The sequence below is a fragment of the Staurois parvus genome, unplaced genomic scaffold (genome assembly GCF_062004578.1).
Source record: "Staurois parvus isolate SC_StPar_1 unplaced genomic scaffold, SC_StPar_1.0 ptg000198l, whole genome shotgun sequence".
In the NCBI taxonomy this organism is placed as follows: Eukaryota; Metazoa; Chordata; class Amphibia; order Anura; family Ranidae; genus Staurois; species Staurois parvus.
Genome location: NW_028317994.1, coordinates 12521858 through 12542013, shown reverse-complemented (window position 1 = coordinate 12542013; position 20156 = coordinate 12521858). Strand labels below are relative to the sequence as shown.

The 20156-nt window shown below is 41.6% G+C and overlaps 1 protein-coding gene across 28 annotated transcripts in view; it reads right to left on the bottom strand.

Moving 5' to 3' along the window:
* PTPRD (protein tyrosine phosphatase receptor type D) overlaps window positions 1-20156 on the bottom strand; it is a 2222737-nt gene that overhangs the window by 1126273 nt on the left and 1076308 nt on the right. The window lies entirely within an intron of this gene.

Here is a 20156-nt window from a genome sequence, read left to right as displayed (position 1 = left end):
GATGGGTCATTTTTTTTTGCATGCTAGTCTCAAAAATCAATGCCTTATTTTTCGCTCCATAAGACGCACCTGACTATAAGACGCGCCTAGGTTTTAGAGGCGGAAAACAAGAAAAAAAATATTCTGAACCAATGGACTGCAGGCATAGTAGAGGAAAAGACCAGAGACTGTGGACACAGTACAGGAGATGACCAGAGACTGCAGACACAGTACAGGAGATGACCAGAGACTGCGGACATAGTACAGTGGATGACCAGAGACTGCGGACATAGTACAGGAGATGAACAGAGACTGCTGACACAGTACAGGAGATGACCAGAGACTGCGGACATAGTACAGGAGATGACCAGAGACTGTGGACACAGTACAGGAGATGACCAGAGACTGCGGATATAGTGCAAGAGATGGCCAGAGACTGCGGACACAGTACAGGAGATGACCAGAGACTGCGGACATAGTACAGGGGATGACCAGAGACTGCACACATAGTACAGGAGATGACCAGAGACTGCGGACATAGTACAGGAGATGGCCAGAGACTGCGGACATAGTACAGGGGATGACCAGAGACTGCGGACACAGAACAGGGGATGGTCAGAAACTGCGGACATAGTATAAGGGATGACCAGAGACTGAAGACAGTACAGCGAATGACCAGAGACTGCAGACAGTACAGGGGATGACCAAATACTGCAGACAGTACAGGAGATGACCAGAGGCTGCAGGTACAGTACAGCAGATGACCAGAGACTGCAGACAGTTCAGGAGATGACCAGAGATTGCAGACAGTACAGGGGATGACCAAGAGACTTCAGACAGTACAGTGGATGACCAAGAGACAGCAGACAGTACAGGGGATGACCAAGAGACTGCAGACCTTAGGGGAGAGAGGGGAAGCAGGTACCTGAATTTGACAGGTACCTGCTCCCAATTCCGCAGATTTGTTCTCCCTTTAGTGTGGGCACCCGGCTGTGACAGCCGGTTGCCCATTGCGCATGCGTGAGAAGCACTCCACTTTGTGAATGGTCCAGCATCTTCTGGGACCTTTCATGTGTCCCAGAAGACACCGGACCATTCACAAAGTGCAACACTTCTCGTGCATGCGCAGTGGGCACCCTGCTGTCACAGCCGGGTGCCCACACTAAAGATGCCGGCGCCGGAAGACTGTACAGCGCTGGACCGAGGAACAGGTAAGGTCCTGCTGCAGAGAAGAGCCGAGCGGCCGGCCCGGTATTCTGACACAACGGCGGCGATGGAAATACCGGACCGGCTGCTCCATATTTGCTCCATAAGACGTACTGGCATTTCCCCCCCTTTTTGGGGGGAAAAAAGTACGTCTTATGAAGCGAAAAATACGGTAGGTTAGTAGAGTTCCGAAAATTCTTATAAGACAGAATACAACTTTGATGACAATGTAATGTACTGTAATGTATTCTTTTGTTTCCGAGCATGCGCGGTCTTGGTCACTCGATTTTTTACAGACAAATATTGTACTGAATAAACAAAAATCCTTCGTTCTGTTATCGTACGACAAAAATTTTCATGCTTGTCCCTTCTGCTAATTTTGCATGAACTCTTGTGATTGGCTCTCGAAAGTCGCATACTAACGATGAGATTATCAGACGATTGCTCCGAAAACTGTATTTTTCATCCAATATGCTCATCTGCTTTAAGTTGGCCATACATGGATGGAAATTTTGCCAGTTCAACAGGGAGCGGACAAATTTCAATCCATGTATCGGTAGGGAGTTTCTACAGAAATTGATCTCCTAATCAAATTCTGTACAACTGCCCTGTTGGATTTTCCCTGCTTGATCAGTGCTGTGGACTTTAGCCTGCAATACTTATAAGTGTATTCTGATAGTGGGGAAGTCTTCCCACTGTCAGAATGCAAAGGCACATTAGGAGCATTCTCCCATCCACCTCAAATGTGCAAATGGAGGAACTGAGTCAGTTTTTTTCATTCAATCCGATGGCTGAATGCAAAAGACAGCCTCATGTATGGGTTGCTTAAGTCATGAAGGTGGAGTATTGAAGTAGGGTGAAGATATATATATAAATATAATCAATTATCTATTTTCTCACAACATGCTTCTACTTAAAGAGTCAAGCATAAGAAATCAAGGCAATGTAACTGTTCCAGACATATTTCCAGTAAATAGTAATGTTGGTATTAGATATTATAAGAAACACATAAAAAAGTGACAACATAAATGAAATAATTAGTATCTAATTGTTATGTCATTATGATCATTATAATGTATAAATCATATATAATTACCTCAAATAGTATATTATTATGGATAACACATCAAGTCACATTAACAATACATTTAGTAAAATATTTTAAGATATTTTTTATAAAATACTTAAATATTAGCTAATTTGTCATAATCATCATTAAAGAATATTACTTTGCTCATAGTGTATTATGTATATTGAATAATAAAGCCTTGTTTAAAGTTAACTCCTTGCGGTTTCTGTATAGCATTGTGTTGTAGACTGCTGTTTTTCATAATATTTTCATATTATTTTATCTGTTTTTTTGTTCTAGTTCTCAAATATTCAAAAGGAATAATCCAATACTGTGACAAAAAGATATAAGTGAACTGAAAAGTAGCGTTATTTAGCAGACAGCTGTTTAGTGCATGAACATTAAGCTAACTGTGTAGGACAGTGATGAAAGGTCTTGTAAACCCTGAAACTATGTTGTGACCTTGTCAAAGGGAACTCAAGGATATTTACACTTCATCTACATTATACTGCCTTGCATTTTGAATGTCTTAATTTCAACTTCACTGGTTGACGAAGTGTGTCATTGATTGCGTTATTGAACAAACGTGCTTAGATTGATTTAGGATTAATTTTCATAGGTGTAGACATGTTTTCTTTTGATTACAATATACAACACAAACAGAACTTGAATTATATTCTGACATCTTTAATGGGAAATTGTTTATTTACTGGAAAATATTCCTACTTTTTTACATACTTTCTGAACCAAAAATCATGCGATGAATGTACTGATTTTGCCTAACAGACCATGACAATGCTTTCATGTTGATTTGATTCCAGATACATAATTTCATTTTTTGTAACTCAATTATTGTGTTTAATATTATTATTACTATTATTATTAGGCATGAACTGAAGGTTAAAAAGCTTATGAAAGTGAAATTGCCTTCTTCATTCACCAATTTGTTAAAAAGTTGCAAAAACTATCCAAATTCAATTCTTTATCCTTTTTTTTTTATTCTTCACTACCATTGTAATTTTAGTTATGGGGAAATGATTAACTCTAAAGACATTTTCATCATACTGTCAGGACAGTGGGCTTTTCAAAAGTATCAACAGTTCAGTTTTCACTCTCTCATCATTAGTTACGTTTACAGGATTTCCTGCAGGGTGCAAAAATCAGCCATGGGCCCTGCATCTTGTGGATTCATATTCTTTTTTTTAAATATGATTAAAGGGAATATTTAGCTAAGTTAAGCAAAAAACGATATATTGCAATAGGGTGCAATGTATGGGTATTGTTAACGCTGCATGTCTTTTTTTTTTTTTAATTCCACAAGTTTTTCCTTTTTTGGATTTAGGAAGGATTAATTCACTCTTGAGATTTACAGCACCCCATGATCGGGGTGGATCCTTTTTAAAGTTTTTATGGAGAGTTTTCTTGCACTGATGACACAAGAAGACTAGCTGAAATCTGCTGGTTTGACAGTCTTACCAGGGTTTAGAGGACATTTCCTTACCTGTGTGCATAAGTCATGTCTGTAAAATGTAAGCTTACATGTGATTATTTGTGTTGTTTGGGGACAAAAAAGGTAAGTCACAGAAGTGTGGTAAGAGGACTAATGTATTACAATGGGTTCCTGAGATTATAATCATTGATCCTAGATCCTATGACATTTTTAAGGTACCTCCTAGCTTGCAATGAGATATGGCTTAATAGTGCACCATTCAGAAAATGTACAGTTGGTGTCTTTGAAAGCTTCCACTGGATTGCTTTCAGTTTCCTTGCATGAAAGAAAAAAATACTAACAAGAGCAACAAGCACAGTTTCCACCTAGTGGCCAGGCAAACATAAAGCAAGGTTACAAATGTTTGGTACATCAAAATATTAGTAATAACTTGTATGAACGACAAAGGCAAACATTCTTGTGTACAATATCTATGTTTGTTGCCTTCTTCTTCTGAGTCATTCTTTGCTTCTGATCATGCACATTTTTTTCTATTATATTATTTCTGTAAGATTTCTGTACACATTGAGCGAAAATCGGACGATGTATTCACATACGATAAAACATTTCTAGCTTGCACCTTAAGGTTTTTTTTTGTCCCAACAGCCGCAATGGGCTGTCGAAAGCATGATACTAATGAACAGATCATCGACAGATTGTTCATCATATGAAATTTTTCTTCAGATTTTTTAAGATGTGTAGCCAGGTTTACTGGCAGTATCAAAAGATAATAAAACTATGTTATGGGGGTACTGAGAAAAACAAAAACTGATGTGTTACTTATATTTACAGACTGCATCAAATATGCAATTTTTTATTACACCTATAGTTCCACTTTAAGTATTACTGTGCACTTTTGATAGAGAACTATAAGTAATTCTTTGCAATTTCTTAGGGTAATGTAAAATTATTTCCCCAATGACAGAGAATTTGTTTCATTGCTTTGTCAGCTCCATTTGGAGTCCATTTACAAGAACAGGCATAAATAGTTACCTTAATGAATAAATCACCTCATTTCTGCTGTCTCATGTATTTCTCAGTGTAATATAGTCTCTGCATGATTTCACACCCAGTTCTAAATACTAATTCATTCCAAAGGTTAGGGAAATGAGTGATTATATGAAATGAAATGATCAAATAAAATCCACAAAAGGGTAAAGAACAGCAGAAATACTAAAATGTTTGTAAATACACATTGGTGTTGGCTTACTAAAGGCAAATAGGCCATTCATTTTGCAAGGGAAGCTGCATTTTGCATGGGGAGTTGTACTTTGCATGGGCACCTTCCCCAGAACTTAGTGAATGTGGTGAAATTTCACTTTCCAAAGAACACCCAATCACTCGATAGCAAAATTAATTTAAAAAAAAACATTTTTGCATGCACATGATTGAATTATGGAAGTCAATAGAGCTTCACCTCATTCACTAAGCTCTGGGGAAAATTCCCCTGCAAAGTACAACTTCCTTTGCAAATTGAGCATTCTATGTGTCTTTAGTAAACCAACTCTATTAGGAAAATATTTTTTTCTCTAATGCAAACATTGCATGTGTTACATTAAAAATACTAGTTACACTGTGTCTATTTTTTTTTCTTTTTCATTTCAATGTATCTTTATTGGGTCTTATAAAGCCAAATTGACAGAGTAGATAACAAAGAATAAATGAGAAAGAAGAGAAAAGGCAAACAAAATGTTCCGCCATGCAGGGCAGTAGCATATCCATTTGAGACGAATACAGTGCGAACACATGTAATAAAGGTAGTAAATTTTGGTACTTCAACACACCGAAAGTTAACAAACGTAACAGTCATCAGTAATAGGGCTTTGACATATTCAAAGCTATCATAAATTACATTCAACAATTACAGATTGTTTGGAGTGAATTACAGATTATTTGGAGTACCTGAGTACCCATGGCTTCTAAGAATGCCCAAATGCCGCTAGTGAGTCTGATCTAAGAGCTAGCAATCTTTCAGATATGTAGTGTAATTGAATAACAGTGACAACTTCTTTCGGGTTAGGTGCCAACTCCTTCTTACAGTGTTTTGTAATGGTGAGCTTTGCTGCTAGCAGAATATGGGATATTACCATACGATAAGCAGTGGGGAATTTGTCGATCCCCAAGTTTAGGATCGCCAAAGCAAATATTTTCTTTTTAACAATTAAAAAGAAATCATCTGCCTCACCAACTGCCATGTTTAACATATAAGTATCTGCCACAGTCTACCAGAAACTAAGGTTGTTACAATATATTTTACTTTAATGACTGGATGGGAGTAAGGCCAATGTGGTGCCTATACTGAAAAAGGGGTTCAAATCTTTACCAAGTAATTATAGACCTATTAGTTTAAAGCAGAGCTCCACCCAAAAGGGGAAGTTCCACTTTAAGGACTGCTCCCCAGCTCTCCATTAAGGAGTGGCACTTTTGGGGGGTGGGGGGAAGTGGGTATCCGACTTTGACAGGTACCCGCTCCCATTTCTGGTCCGATCGCCTAGGCGATTATAAGCGGAAGGTGTCCTCCCTCCCTCCCTGTAGTCTTTTGGGACAGTGACAGGTCCCAGAAGACTAAAGGACCATTCATGAAGTGCAGCGCTACTCGTGCATGCGCAGTGGGTACCCAGCTGTGAAGCCACAAGCAGTCACAGCTGTGTGCACACACTGAAGATGCCGGCCTCCTGGAATACAGGACGGCCAGTAAAACGGGCTGCGGGGGACACACCGCGGGACCGGGAGACAGGTAAGTGACTGTATTTTAAAACTCAGCAGCTACAGTTTTTGTAGTTGCTGTTATTTTTGACAGGGTGAGTGGAACTCCACTTTAACTTCCATAGTTGGGAAGATACTGGAGAGTTTAATAAAAGACCACATAGCTGAGTTCTTACTGGAAAAAAAATATTTTAACCAACAGACAGCATGGACTCATGAAAAACAGAAGTTGTCAAACAAATCTGATTTCTTTTTATGAGGAGGTGAGCAAAACCTCTTGGACAGAGGGGTGGCGATGGAAGTGGTATACTTAGATTTCGCAAAAGTGTTTGGCACAGTTCCCCACACACGGCTAATGTGTAAGGTAAAGTTGACAGACTTGGAAAAATCGATATGTAAATGGGTAGAAAACTGGCTAAAAGATTGTGTTCAGAGTGTAGTGATTAATGATTCATATTCTAAATGGTCTAGGGTTGTTATTGGTGTACCACAAAGTTCGGTGTTGGGATCCTTACTTTTTAATATATTTATAAACGATATAGAGTCTGGGATTAACAATACCATTTCAGTTTTTGCAGATAACACCAAGCTGTGCAGTGGAATAACGTCCTTACAGGATGCACTGTTTAATTGGTCAACTATGTGGCAAATGAGGTTTAATGTTGATAAATGTAAGGTTATGCACTTGGGGGCTAAGGATATGCATGCATCATACATACTGGGGGGGGGGTACAACTGGGGGAATCAATGGTGGAGAAGGATCTGGGAGTTCTGATGGATCACAAGCTTAATAATGGCATGCAATGCCAAGTTGCGGTTTCTAAAGTGAGCAAAATCCTCTCAGTGGTAATCATTAGTAATACCTCATCTGGAATATGCAGTTCAATTTTGTTCACAAAAAGAACATTGGGAACTGGAGAAAGTACAGAGAAGGGCAACCAAACTGATAAGAGGCATGGAGGAGCTCAGCTACGAGGAAAGATTAATGGAACTGAATTTATTCTCTCTTGAGAAGAGGAGATTAAGTGAGGATATGATCAACATGTATAAATACATCAGTGGTTCATATAGTGAACTCGGGGTTATTCACCCTGAGGTCATAACAGAGGACAAGGGGGCACTCTTTACGTCTGCAGGAAAATAAATCTAATCTTCAAATACGGAACAGTTTCTTCACAGTAAGAGCTGGGAGAATGTGGAATAGACTCCCTCAAGAGTTGTTCTGGCCAGCTCAGTAGATTGGTTTAAAAAGACCTGGATTCTTTCTTAGATACACAGAATATAACTGGTTACTAACATTTAAAGGTAAAATTGATCCAGGGAATATCCTATTGCCTCTCGGGGGATCAGGAAGGAAATTCTTCCCCTTCAGGAAAAAATTGGATCGTGCTTTGCTGGGGTTTTTGCCCTCCTCTGGATCAACTGTGGGTGTAGGATTATAACTTTTTTTTTTTTTTTTAATGCTTGAACTGGATGGACTTTTGTCTTTTTCCAGCCAGACTATGTAACTATGTAAATTCACCTGGGATATGATTTTTCAAAGGGAGCAATTTCTTTTCTAATAATTGTGTGTCAAGACCAGGCATATATAGCAGTGTCAAGTGCTTCTAACTGTATGCAGCTGCTAAACAGCTACAATTCCACCACTTATTACTTACAAATGGACATATTAATAATAACGTGTAACTTCTTTTACTGGACTTTATGTGGTTGCTTTAATAACGCTAAATAGACTGCTCACTTTGCAAAGTGCAGTTGCACTCTGTAGGGGAATTATCCTGAGAGCTTAGTGAAGCTCTGTTGACTTCCACCATCCAATCATGTGCAAGTTGTTTATTTAATTTTGTACATAAATGGATATTCTTTGCAAAGAGAGGCTTCACTACTACAACTTCACTTGTGAATAGTGTATTTGCCTTTAGTAAATCAACCCCTAAGTTCTTGTCAATATCATGGGTTACCTTTCTTGAAGATGGATTTTTTAAATATATTTTTATTAACGTTACATTACAAATGCATCAAATTTTCCGAAACATTACAATCACAGTTTCCATAACAAATTTTACATATTACCTTCCCCTCCTCCCTACTTCCCTCCCCTTACAGTCACCTCCTACTATTTCCCTTACTTTTCTTTTTTCTTTTGTCTCCTTCCCTTCTCTTTCTCTATGTTCCACTGTTTAATCCTACCGTCTTTATTCTTCAATACATAACCAGATGCTTATTCCTATCCTTGGCTCTTCCTCTCCTTTACACTCCGATCAGTTTTAAATATCTTTTGGATGTTTTAAAGTCCTTCCATCTATCTCAAGTTTTCTTGAATTTTTCAATTTTATCCTCTCCTTCATGATATAGTTCCCCCATCCTATATAAACTCCACTCTGTTTATCCAATCTTTTATATTCAAGGTTTCCTGTGTTTGCCAGAATCTAGTGATTAATCCTTTAGCCGCATTTAGTAAATAAAATATCATCATGTTCTTATATTGTGGATTTTTTTAAAGCAGCATGACCTGGCATGTGTTTGCATTCATCTTTGCTGTAAATAAGCTCTTCCTGAACACTACTATAGGGCTATCAGGAAAATCCTGTCAGCCTGCATAATCAGTCACCAGCACAAGTATCCCAGTGCATGCAACTCTGATTAAAGACACTATCAACATGCCAGAATCATAACTAGCAATGTGCAGGTTGGTGTGTGCATCTCACAGCATTTGCACAGGCATATGTATAAGCTCATTGCTGGAAGACTAGAGCTGAGTCCTGGCAGTCCTCAGTGCTGAAAAGTTTTCAGCATTATACCCCTGCAATCTGGCTTTTATTAACTACTGTTTTCAACCTGGCTTGTTCTTCGAATCATCTGCAATCCTTGTCTGCTTACCCCTTCCTACCTACCATATTGCTACCTCACTGCCCACACATTGCTGACTTGTTCCTGCCTTTGACTCTGCTAATAATTCTGTACTTCCTCAACTGCACATTGCTTTCTCTGGCATTTTGTTCTACCTTGATGACCTGATGTTGAAATCAAATTGTGCACTGTGAGGGGATTCCTTTGTCCCCAGATTCCCTGTCCACCAACTCACTGATGTTTAGACTGAAGCAGTAAAGGAGGCCACCCTCATCATTTCAAGTTCCGCATTTAGGGCCACAGTTACTGTTTTGGGGTGGAAAACCTAAAGTTGTAGTTTAGCGAAAAATAATTTTTAGTGTACAAAGAATTGCAAACATGGGTAAAGATCATGGTACATGAATGCACCACAAACATCTGAACATATCAAAAATAATGTATTTTTTTTTACTTCTATCAAAATTATAAAGACATTTTCTTATCCAGGCAACTGCTCAGATATCTGATGATGCATGATATAAGATTCAGATGTTGGTTGAGTCAGTTGAATTTTAATAGCACAAGAGTTTAAATTGTTATGGGTCAGTTGTCGATCAAGGAGAGCTTTAATTCAATTGCTAGAACATTGTATGGGGTGTCCACAATGGTGGTTATGCAAAATTATATGATTATATCAGCAGCTTGAAATTCTTATATACTTTGGAGAAATTTGCTGAAAAGAAATCTTTTGGTCCTAGGAATGAGCTATTTATTTCTTATTTAGGAGGACTTACAGTAAATGGCCATTGGAAACATCAGCTACACAATGTATAATTTCCTTGATTTAGGGAGATTAAACCTTCCTTATTTTGGGGTTACTGCATCTCAAATTGCTTAGGGAACAGATAATTTTGGGGGGTTTGACAAAGGGTAATAGAACCTTAGTTGATTGGAGAACCTTGCTTCAAGGCAGTCTTGCAAATATATGCAGTGATACATATATCCTACCAACCACCAGTCTTTTTTTATTCCCTTGTTTTCACATGGTAGTTTAGGTTAAGTGCTAGGTTCACAAGTATGTTTTTGTAGATATATCTGGACTTTGATTAAAAAAATGTCTTTATACTATTGATCTAAGTAATAAAAATATACAATGTTTTATACGTTCCAATGTTTGTGGGGTATTAATTTGCCATCATCTTTATTCATCTTTGGGATTCTTTGTAGATGGAGGCCCCCAAATTTTAGGTGAGTCAACATGCATTGTATATAGTATACATAATTTTATATTTATATAAAATAATTGTATTACTTAGGGATTCACCTGACCATCTACTCCTCCCTGTTAGCAACCAATTACTACCCCTCCTGTGATCTATTACCACTCTCATGGAATCCTGGCACTTTCCTTCTCTATCCTAAATTTATCGTATATATGCAGTCACGATGACGATTATTCCCAAACTTTTGTCCTATTTTCAGAGCTTACTGATTCAAATCCCCACTTTTTTCCTACAACTCCTTCCAAATAGGATTCTCTCCTTTATTAGGGCCTAAAAATACCCTAGAATCTCATGCTCTGCCCTTTATACCCACGGATTAAGAGTGGAACTGGGAGTTCTGAACGTCTCAAATTATATGGCAACACAAATTTCTCAACGTACTATGCTTTCTGCCACAGGATATCCCTCAATAGGTACTCTTGGAGATTCCCATACCTACCTCAGCCCTCCTGTGGCTCCCAGCCAACTTGCACCCCCTGTCCTTGATCCCTCTTATGTTACACAGCTTGTATCTTGGGGATTCAATCTGGTATTTTGGCTACCTAATGTCCCAATTTATTCCCCTTCTTCCATTGCTAAACAACCCTTCTTTCTCTCTGGGACTTGAATAACCCCAGCCTTTTCGTGGTAGCCCGCATGTGGATTTACTCAGGTCCGCCATTTACTGGGGTCCCATCAATTCCCATCATGGACATTGCTTCGTGAATCACATGAAGTGCCCCTGCCAGAATTCTTCCACTACATGCAATTACACCTACTAGATATTTGCCCTCAGGTGCAATTCTTCTTTCTCATTTTAGACGATGGCTTTTGAACATAATCTACTCTCTGGGTGCCTGTGGCAGTATTTCCACACTCTGCTCTTCCTTGAATTTGAGAGACCTGTCCACATCCCTTCCTTACATTACCCGGGGTGAACATGATATAGCACTCCCTATAGATTTGGAGGACTGGAGCAAGGCCTGGCCCAGCATAGCTAAATGTTCCTTCAACACCATTGAGGTTGTCTATAAAGTCCTCCTCTGCTGGTACATATTGCTCACTTGAACCCATCTTACGACAGATGTTTCCAGGGCTGTAGGCAGCATGAGGATTAGATTTACACCTGGTGGACCTGCCCCCGTTTATTGGGCTTTTGGTCGAGGGTCTTTTGTCTTCTGTTGACCCTCTTTCACATACCTTTCCGCAAGGGTGCTAGACAAGTGCTCCTCCATTGTCCAATCCTGGGACTCTTCTCTTATCAGCAAAAACTGGCCACATGCCTGTTTTCAGCTGCCAAGTGGGCAATAACCAGGGTTTAGTAAAAACCTACAGTCCAGTTTGCAGAGGTGAAGAGCATTCTGACCACCCTAATGGTCCATGAGAAAATGACTAGTATTCTTCATAATACCCATCCTAAGTTCCTTAAGGTTTGGGACCCCTGGTGGTCACATGCCCTTCCAACTCTACCCCTAGCTAGTATGGGTGCCCCTGGCCACTATGACACTTGCTAGCATGCAGGACCTTTCTCTCCTCTTCTTACTTGCCTTGCTCTTTTTCTTCCCCCATACTGCTCTTCTCTTCTTCTGGGCTCTGCCCTATTCTTCCCTCCTTCCCTGTCCCCCCCCCTCTTTTTTTCTTTTTCCCCCTACCTCCCTTCCACTCTAGTCCTGGCTGGAAACTTCCTTATCTGATGCGATTGGTGACCTGGGCTGAATTTAGTAGAAAAATAATCATTTTAGGACCCACTCCCTGTAGTGAAGATTTCTCCAAGCTCCAGCAAGTACAGCACTGCAGTGATGAATCATACACAAATTATATACAGGGTAGATAGATAGATAGATAGATAGATAGATAGATAGATAGATAGATAGATAGATAGATAGATAGATAGATAGCAAATAGGGAAATATATGTGTAAATCTCAAACTGCTGTGTCCTGTTCACTGGCATTAGTTCATTTATGAAGGAGTGACTCTAATTTGATTGCAGAGCCTTTGAATGAGTAACTTTGCACATTGTGAACACTTCTTTACATTATTATTATTATACAGGATTTATATAGCGCCAACAGTTTGCTCAGCACTTTACAATATAATGGTAGACAATATAGCAACAATACAGTTCAATACAAGAGGGATAGGAGGGCCCTTTACATGTTTCCCTATCTATCTATCTATCTATCTATCTATCTATCTATCTATCTATCTATCTATCTATCTATCCATCTATCTTTTTATATAAATAGATATATATATATATATATATATATATGTATATACATATATATATACACAGTGTTTATATATATATATATATATATATATATATATATATATATATATATATATATATATGTGTATTTTGTTTTTGTTTCGTTTTGGGAATTTATTTGTAATTTTTTGTATGACTCATTTCTACAGCGCTGTACTTAAGAGTGATATCACTTTTATTGATTTAATTACTGCGTGATACAATACAGCAGCAGTGGTATTAGGGTTTATTGGACACATAGTTGGGTGTTGGGGTTGTTTTATTAAGAAAATTTCTGCTGTCACAAATACAAATGATTTTTTTTTGTGAAGTTATGCTAATAAAAGTAAAAGTGATTTTCTACACTTACAAAGCTTGATCTAAAACACTTTGCTCTTGCACTTTAAAAATACATTATGAGCAGTCTTTCAGAGGTCTGTTCCAGGCACAAGAGGCCAGCGCTCATGCCAAGGATTAAATCATTGGAAAGCATTGAGTAGCAAGTGCTACCTTATTGATTTGGGAGCTGGATTGGAACTGCGCTATTTTTACCCACAAGCAACCGTCAATTTCAAACAGCACATTAGCGTACTGCACATTCATCATTTGAAATTAGAAATGTATTTAAAATGAATTTCCTTTCAGTTTTAAACTGCCATAACTTTAACCAATGATAGTGTTGCCAACTTTAAAACATCAGAACATTGTACAATTAAAACGGATCAGTTCCACAGAAAACAAGTACAAACTGTACTATCTTGAATGTTATTAAAATATTGACTGTTGCTGATTTATTAGACAAACAAATGTAATACTTTAGAGCTGTTTCTATGGTAACTGTCATACTGCCATTTTCTTTAATGTATTCTTACTTCAGGGTTTCTGTTCTTAATCAGTTTGTATGGTATAAACCTCACTATATTATCTAAAATAATGGTCCCTTCTTTTCACTATACACCACCTTCATAATGTAATTATTTGATTTTAAAATCATGTAGAATTCCCTTTATTTTCTCACAGACTAAAAAACTCACAAAGTTTTTGCACCTAGCTTTTGATAGTTCATCCTTTTTTTTTTCTAAATCCAACTTGTGAAGTAAGTTTAATGGTCCTTTAAATGAGATAATGTTTCCTTGTCTGAAATAACGTTTGCCCTTGGCTGACATTAATCTTTTGTTCATCTCATTTAAGTCAAAATATGGCAAAAAGAAGAAAAGAAATATTCAGAAATATACTTAGATTTAGTAAACACAGATATGTGAGGTCAGGTAAAGTCAGTTTGATCTTTCTGTTTAGTCTTCCATAAAAGTGAGTATAAAGTGGCTTAGTGGTTAGCACTTAGGGTCCTTGTTTCAAATCTCAGGATATTATCTGCATTGAGTTTGCATTTTCTTACTGTGCTTGCTTGGGTCCCCCCCCCTCCACTACCACACACACATACTCCCCCCACATCAGCAAAGACATTCTGGTAGGTTATATGGCTCCTGCCTAAATTGGCCTTAATTATGTGTATGCGTACATGTAAAATAGAGACTTTGGATAGTAAGTTCCTTGAGGACAGGGACTGATGTGAATGTACAATATGTAAAATCACTATTTAATTTGCATGGGCTCTAAATACATGTTATAAACATATCTCAAATGCCTGTGTACATTGGACCATGGATTGAGATAAAGCCATAAAGGAATATTTCTTATTTCTGCACACTAATACTCAGAGCAATATATATACAATTTATTGCCTGAGGAAAAAGTATGTTTTTTGCTGCCTGTGTATTCAGTTCAGTGAACTAACACGTGAACCTTCTATTTTTGTATGTGGTTTGTCAATTAGATATAAACAGCTGAGATCTCCTATGGCATGCTTTAAGTGTAATGCCAACCAAAGCTCTTTTTTGGTTTTAAGTGGCATACAGAAGGCTTTGTCAGCTTTATATGGTCATTTGGATCTTCATTAGGTAGATTTCTTCTCACTTCCTGTTTACGTCAATCACTGTCAATCACAACATGCATTAGCAATGTAGATCACAATAAATCTGTAATATGGTCAAACCTATTAACATGCAAATATCACTTAAATATGTTAATGCTGTATGTGATTTTAGTGAATAGATTGCCAACCAACTCCTGCCTGGAGTTTGCATGTTCTCCCTGTGCCTGCCTGAATTTCCTCCAGGTACTCCGGTTTCCTCCCACACTCCAAAGACATGCTGGTACATTAATTGCCTCCTGTCTGAATTGGCCCTAATATGTGTATGTATGAATGTGAGTTAGGGATCTTAGACTGTAAGCTCCTTGAGGGTTAGGGACTGATGTAAATGTACAATATATATGTAAAGTGCTGTGTAAATCGACGGCACTATATGAGTACTTTGAATAGGTAAATACAAATAAATAAATAAATAATCTATGTAACCACATATTTTTCTATATTGGTTAAATAAGAATCTTTGATTCAATGAGAAGTCAATTCTAATAGAAATAGTCAATTTATACACACATAATAGGGGCGATTTAGACAGGAACTTATTAATCTGCCAACATTTTTTTGGAGTGTGGGAGAAAACCACAGTAGAGGAAGATGAAAGAAAGAGCGCACAAACCTTGCGCATTACCTCAATAAATAGTGACTAATTTTATTATTAAGGAAATATACTCACAAAATGATTGTATAACAGGCATAAGTAACCATAATCCAAACAGGGTTACAGGTAAATCAAAAAGGGGGGGTATGAAGGCTAACGCGTTTCGAAGGGTGCTCACTTCTTCATCAGAGCTGGGTTTGGCAGATAGAAACTTCAGTATGGCAGAGTTCCCATGGCAAGGAGATATTCAGCCACTGAGTGTCAGTATTACAGCAGTAACGAAACAGGCTGAACTGCTGTAATACTGACACTCAGTGGCTGAATATCTCCTTGCCATGGGAACTCTGCCATACTGAAGTTTCTATCTGCCAAACCCAGCTCTGATGAAGAAGGGAGCACCCTTCGAAACACGTTAGCCTTTATACCCCCCCTTTTTGATTTACCTGTAACCCTGTTTGGATTATGGTTACTTATGCCTGTTATACAATCATTTTGTGAGTATATTTCCTTAATAATAAAATTAGTCACTATTTGTCAGGGATCCCCTCGATCCCCGCCGCGTTGGTCCCGGCGCAGGCGCAGTATGCCGCCCGGCGCAGGGACTCGAGCACTGGTTCCGGGCCGGCCGCGGCGTTCGAGTTCGCGCATGCGCAGTAGAAGCCGCGGCCGCCCGCTGGGCACCAATGGCAGCGCAGGGCGGGATATTTAAACGACCCTGAGCTGTCATTCAGTGCCTTCTGGTCTTTCCTGCATTCTGAATCCTGTGAACCTGTACCCTGTAAGTTATTGACCCGGATTGAACCTGACCTTGCTGTTTTCGCCTGTTCTGACCCTTGCTTTGCCTGACCTCTCTCCTGAATGCCCCCTATTGGATTTGACCTGCTGTTGCTGACCTGGCGTGTGACCCGACCATTCTATGCCCGCTGCCTTGTACCTTGCCGCCCTCTCTGTTACCGACCCGGCCCGTCTGACCCTGCTCATCCATCCATCCATCCCGTGCAGTGGGGTCTTCTGACCTCCTCACATCAGACTCTTCCCCGTGGGAGCCCCTCGCGCATACTACTACCACTGACGGACGCACCCGGTAGTCACGACCTGGTCTCAGGGAGCTCCAAGTCCATCCCCACCATCAGGGGCCCTGGTGAACAAGCACCCTGGGACTTAGACTCCGTGCGCTGGGGGCGCCTATTCAGTGGACTGCTAGTAGTACCGCCGGGCGGTCCCTTACAGTACCAGAAGGCCATGACTGAGTCTAGAGGAGGTCCCTCGCCGCTGGAGGAGATCTGCAGGCACCTGTCCAATTTGACACAGGCCGTATCGGCCCTGCAGGATAGATGTCAGCAGATTGAAACTCAATTCCAGGCCTGCACTATATCCGTTCCTGCCCCACAGGCCGCGGTCCCCACACCTCCAGCAGCCCCTGTGCTGGTGTCTGGGGCACTCGCACCACTCCCGGCGGCCGACCCCCGAGTACCCTTACCAGAACGTTTCCACGGGGACCGCACACGGTTCAGAGCATTCCGCGAGTCCTGCCTCCTCTATTTTGAGCTACAACCCCGAACCTTCGTGACTGAATCCGTGAAGGTGGGGTTCGTCATATCCCTCCTGCAGGGTGAACCCCAAGACTGGGCCCATCGATTACGGGGAAAAAATGACCCTCACCTTGGTTCGGTTGACAGTTTTTTTGATGCTATGGCCATCCTTTATGATGACCCGCAGCGGGCAGCTTCTGCTGAAGCTACTCTGTACACACTCCGGCAAGGCCGCCGAGCGGCGGAGGAGTACGCATCTGAATTTAGGCGGTGGATGGGGGATACTCGCTGGAACGAGTTCGCACTCCTGCATCAGTTCCGTGTTGGCCTATCAGACGGCCTGAAAGACGAGCTCGCCCGGGTGGAGGTACCTGAGACTTTAGAGGACCTAATAGCACTGACCATTAAAATTGACCGTAGACTGCGGGAACGCAGGTTTGAGAGGTCCGGCCAGGGTCATGGAAATCCCTGGGGATCATTTCAGGGTCCCAGTCAAACACCTAGGCCAGTCATCCAAAACCGGCCACCTGGAGACAACCCCGAACCCATGCAGCTCGGCCTGGCACGGCCTAAACTATCCCCAGAGGAACATCTGCGCAGACGATCCCAGAACCTGTGCCTCTATTGTGGAGAAGCTGGTCATATGGCGCGTTCCTGCCCGCAGAAACTGAGTAAGTGCACCTCTTCTTCCTTATCCCTTGGCAATGTTGGTCCATCCCAATACTTAGTGGTGCCCCTTTCCTTTCAGCTTCCAGAAAGGACCGTGGAAGTATCGGCCATAATTGACTCTGGGGCATGCAGCTGCTTCGTGGATATTAATTTTGCTCACCAGCAGGGTATTCCCCTTCAATTGAAACAAAAGGGGTTCAATATTTATTTGGCCGACGGTTCCCGAATAAAATCGGGGGTAGTGAACCAGGAAACCCCCTCCATCACCACTGTCATTGCCGGCCAGCACCAGGAACTCCTCCGCCTGGATGCTATAGCTTCACCCCTCTTCCCAGTCATTCTGGGGCTCCCATGGTTACGGGCCCATAACCCCCAGATTGACTGGGAAACCGGAGTAATCACGTTCCCTTCCCCATACTGTCGGATATACTGCCGCACTTCGGGCCCGGGGACCCCCCAAATCCTCCTGTGCTCTGAGGTGGAAGCTGAATTAAAACAAGTAATCCCTGTGGCCTACCATGGGTTTCTAGATGTGTTCAGCAAACGGGGAGCTGATACTCTACCCCCCCACCGCCCTTATGACTGCCCCATTGACCTGTTACCCGGCTCAGAAATTCCTTTTGGGCGAATCTTCCCCCTTTCAGAGCCCGAATTGGGGGCCCTAAAGGAATATATCGAGGACAGCCTCCAGAAGGGGTTCATCCGCCACTCCACTTCACCGGCGGGGGCGGGAATCTTCTTTGTTGAAAAGAAGGACAAAACCTTAAGGCCATGTATCGATTACAGGGAATTGAACAGGGTCACGATAAAAAACCGTTACCCACTACCGTTAGTACCTGAACTGTTCCAAAGTTTAAAGTCAGCAGTAGTTTTTACCAAGCTGGATCTGAGGGGGGCGTACAACTTGATTCGCATAAGGGAGGGGGACGAGTGGAAGACGGCCTTCCGCACCCGCTTCGGTCATTTTGAATATCTGGTCATGCCGTTCGGGTTGTGTAATGCTCCGGCCACGTTTCAACATTTTGTAAATGATATTTTTAGAGATTTTCTGGATGTCTTTGTGATCGTTTATTTAGACGACATTCTGATTTTTTCCCCGTCTCTGGGGGAACACAGAATACATGTAGCAAAAGTATTGGGGCGGCTGCGGCAGCATGGGTTGTACGCCAAGGCAGAAAAATGTTGTTTTGAACAATCCAGCATTGCCTTCTTGGGCCTGATTATCTCCACCGCGGGGGTCGCGATGGATCCCCAGAAGGTCGCTGCAATACTGGATTGGCCTGAACCCACAGACAGGAAAGGCGTCCAGCGATTCATCGGCTTTGCAAATTTTTACCGGAAGTTCATCAAGAACTTCTCGGGTCTGGTCTCCCCCATTACTCAGCTAACCAAGCTGGGGACCCGATTCAGATGGACACCAGAAGCGCAGGAAGCTTTCGATGCCTTAAAGAAGCTGTTCACTTCGGCACCCATTTTGGGTCACCCAGACGCCGCTCTGCCCTACATCTTGGAGGTAGATGCATCGGAGAATGCGGTAGGCTCCATCCTCTCCCAACGAAAAGGCACCAAGGAACTGCTCCACCCGGTAGCGTTCTTCTCACGGAAACTGACCCCAGCGGAGAGGAACTATGATATCGGTGACCGTGAGCTACTAGCGATCAAAACGGCGTTAGAGGAATGGAGGTACCTGCTGGAAGGTGCGGTGCACCCCATCTTAATATTTACTGACCATAAGAACTTAGAGTATCTGAGAACTGCCAAGCGTCTACGCCCGCGACAGGCGAGATGGGCACTATTCTTTTCAAGATTCAACTTCCATATTACGTACCGGCCGGGATCAAAGAACACTAAGCCGGATGCGTTATCATGGATGTACGAAGACGCCAAGGAGACCCCAGTACCTGACACCATCCTATCCTCGGGTAACTTCTTGGTCCTTCAGTCGGACCTTCGTTCCAGGCTAATGGAGGCATCCACAAACTTCTCTACCCCAGGCGGAGGGCCACTCCAGAACAAGGGGGGACTCCTATGGAGGGAAGATCGAATTGTGGTGCCGGAAGAAGCTCGAACCCTGGTCTTGGGGCATTGCCACGACCACCCAATGGCGGGGCACTTTGGCCCAGAAAAGACCCTGGAACTTCTCCGACGCTCATTCTGGTGGCCAGACATGGCTAAAGATTGTAAGGGCTATGTCAGGTCCTGTGTCACCTGCCAGAAGAACAAGCCCTCAAGAAACAAGGTTTGGGGTCTGCTGCGACCCTTACCTATTCCTGAACGGCCTTGGCAAAAGATCTCACTAGACTTTATAGTCGAGCTTCCGCCATCCCGAGACCACACGGCAATCCTGGTAGTCGTGGACCGCTTGTCCAAGATGGCCCACTTCATCCCGTTGAAGAAGACCCCCTCGGCGGCCGAGACCGCGCGAGTCTTCATTCGTGAGGTAGTCAGGTTGCATGGGGTCCCCGAAGACATTGTCTCGGACCGAGGGGTCCAGTTCACGTCCAGATTCTGGAGAGCACTGTGCAAAGCCCTGGACATCAAATTATCTCTCTCTTCTGCGTTCCACCCTCAAACTAA